This window comes from Etheostoma spectabile, chromosome 8, assembly GCF_008692095.1.
Source record: "Etheostoma spectabile isolate EspeVRDwgs_2016 chromosome 8, UIUC_Espe_1.0, whole genome shotgun sequence".
Lineage (NCBI taxonomy): Eukaryota > Metazoa > Chordata > Actinopteri > Perciformes > Percidae > Etheostoma > Etheostoma spectabile.
This window is the reverse complement of record NC_045740.1, coordinates 26,652,437-26,655,535: the sequence shown is the minus strand read 5'-3', so window position 1 is coordinate 26,655,535 and position 3,099 is coordinate 26,652,437.

The following is a 3,099-nucleotide window of genomic DNA, read 5'->3' as shown; positions in this document are numbered from 1 at the left end:
TCGTATTACTCGGATAATACTTTTACTCGGCAAAAGTGCTTTATCCGTACCGGATACTTGTTTCAGGATCACCCCTATTAATTACCAACCCTGCCTTTAAAATAAAATAAAAACATTTCTGCTTTCAGTTTGAGATATTGCTTCTTTACTCACAAACATATTGTAAGCTACTTGTCATCCTACAATGTAAATATAAATTGGGATTTTTGTTGTGCAACAGCTGTAAAATTGCAATAAGGTTGTAAGAATAAATCAAGGGTTAAAGGACTTATGTGTCAACAGGATTTGGAAAAACTTGTCCATGCCTTTTTGGTTCCTCTTAACGTTTAGGGAACGTTATAACCCGGAGGAAACGTTCCCTAAATGTTAGTTTTTGGTTTGGTTCAAAACTACCTTGGAAACCATAAACTAATGTTGCTAAATGTTCTGTGTTGTTTGGTGAAGACCATGTTAAACAATATCAGGGCTGCCAACTCTCACGCATTGGCCGTGAGACACACGCATTTGACTGGTTTACACACTCACATGCCACACCCCGATTTCTCACGTTGAAGTGTCAACCCTCGGTCCAATTTCTGAGATGAGTTTATCTATAGATCTACTATTGAGCCACTCGTGATCAACTAGTGACTGTCAGAGACTGTGGGGGGTTCAAGACGCTCCCGTCTGTAGTTTTGATTGTCGCAAACAGAGTACATTTTTTCACGAGCCATCCCAGGTGCATTTTCCCCGGCTTCAGGTATGAGCTCTGAGTATTAAGACCCGTTCCGTCTCTTGTGTCCACTCTTTCTGTACCAATAGAGTGAGCAGCGCGGCTGGTAGCGTAGCACTTCAGTTCATGTTAGTAACTCGCTCTGGGGTGGGCAGTGACAAGTTGCTGTGTAGCCCTCCAATAATGAGCAGCGTACAGCCGCCTCTAAACTTTGTCAGAGACCAGTGACCCAAATGGGCCTCTGTGGCTGTCAGACGGTCTGAGTGAGATCCACATATCAGCGGAGCAATGACATGCACAGCTGACTATATTACACTCTCCAAATCTCGGACACAGATGGAGGAGTTATTTTTGAATGTGCATATTCCTGGGGGGGCATACCCCCAGACCCCCCTAGGGAGCCCCATCCCCCTACATATACAAATCCCATTTAAACCATGAAGTATAATGATGCTGAAAGAGCCAAAGAAATTGCTTTGCACGCTGCAAATATGGATTGGCCCCCCAATCTCACTCCAAGGTTTTGGGAAAAGTTGGCAGCTCTGCAATATATAGAAAAGTGATATTATTATGTAATTACTAGGGATGACGAGTACAGCATTATCGTATCTGTTTACCACATGAATTATCTGTATCCGGATCGTACTCGGACTGGGCGGGGCCTAACCAAAGTGGTCAGATTTAAACCAGGAAGTGGGTCGGTTCTCTTGATTTGCGGGGCTTTAACCGGTATTTATAAGCATGCAATTGATATGATTGATCAAAAATTTTATATTTATTGCTGATTTGAAACTATTACATGACAGCATCGAGCTTCATATCATGGTGTTGTCATGGTACAAACAAACTATATACAGAACGTTTTGCAACAATGATACAACACATGCAGTTGCAATTATGAAGTAAAATGTAATGAACAAGAGATTTCATCCAATATAACTTTCTTTTTTAACTTTTTATGTTTTCATATCGTGTTTTTTTTGTTTTTTTTTGGTTCTTTTTTATTTCTTTATTTCTTTTATTTCCACATAAGGTACACATGTGTTGTGTGTGTGTGTGGTGTGTGTGTTGTGTGTGTGTGTGTGGTGTGTGTGTGTAAGAAGAAGAGACACAGAGAGAGAGAGGGGGCGGGGAGTTGCATTTAAACCAGGCAGCATGCTGAAACCCACGCTCACCAGAAATCTACTGGTTACTATGTAAGGACTACAAACCCCACGTTCACCAGATCTACTGGTTACTATGTAAGGACTACAAACCACTCGTTCACCAGAATCTACTGGTTACATGTAAGGACTACAACCGAAGTTAAAACAAACCTGAAGCTTTCTCCTTGTTCTGTGTGTGTGTGTGTTTTGTACGAGCGGGTTTTGTATGCTGGGGGGGCGCTGTGATTATCACAGAACGCGTGCGCGGCCATTGAGGAGTTTGTATTCAATCTGAGCACGGATATGACTCGTATTCCTCGGATAATACTTTTACTCGGCAAAAGTGCTTTATCCGTACCGGATACTTGTTTCAGGACACCCCTATTAATTACCAACCCTGCCTTTAAATAAAATAAAACATTTCTGCTTTCAGTTTGAGATATTGCTTCTTTACTCACAAACTATTGTAAGCTACTTGTCATCCTACAATGTAAATATAAATTGGGATTTTTGTTGTGCAACAGCTGTAAATTGCAATAAGGTTGTAAGAATAAATCAAGGGTTAAAGGACTTATGTGTCAACAGATTTGGAAAAACTTGTCCATGCTTATCTTCAGTAGACTGACTACTGTAACGGGGTCTTTACAGGCTCTCCTAAAAACAAAAATCAATCAGACAGCTGCAGCGATTCAGAACGGCTGCGGCTCGAGTCCTCACTAAGACAAGAGACTGGATCACATCACTCCATTTCGAAGTCTTTACACTGGCTTCCTGTGTCTCAAAGAATTGATTTCAAAGTACTCTTGCTAGTTTATAAATCACTTAACGGTTTAGGTCCAATATATTGCTGATCTGCTACTACACTATGAACCACCCAAACCTCTCAGGTCATCTGGGACAGGTCTGCTTTCTGTCCCAAGTCGACTAAACAGGTGAAGCAGCTTTCAGTTTCTATGCTCCTCATATCTGGAATAAACTCCCAGAACCTGTAGATCCGCTGCTACTCTCATTTCTTTAAATCAAGGCTGAGACCTTTCTATTTGATGCTGCCTTTCTTTAAATGACTAATCATTTCTTTAAATTTCTTATGCTGCACTGTAAATTTATTCTTTGTGTTTATGTTTCTCTTTGTTTTTACTGTCTATTCATGTGTTTTAACCGGTTTTTTAAGCTTGGTGATTTTTACTGTTTTACTTTGTTTTTATCTGTTTAACTGATTTTGTGTAAAGCACTTTGAATTGC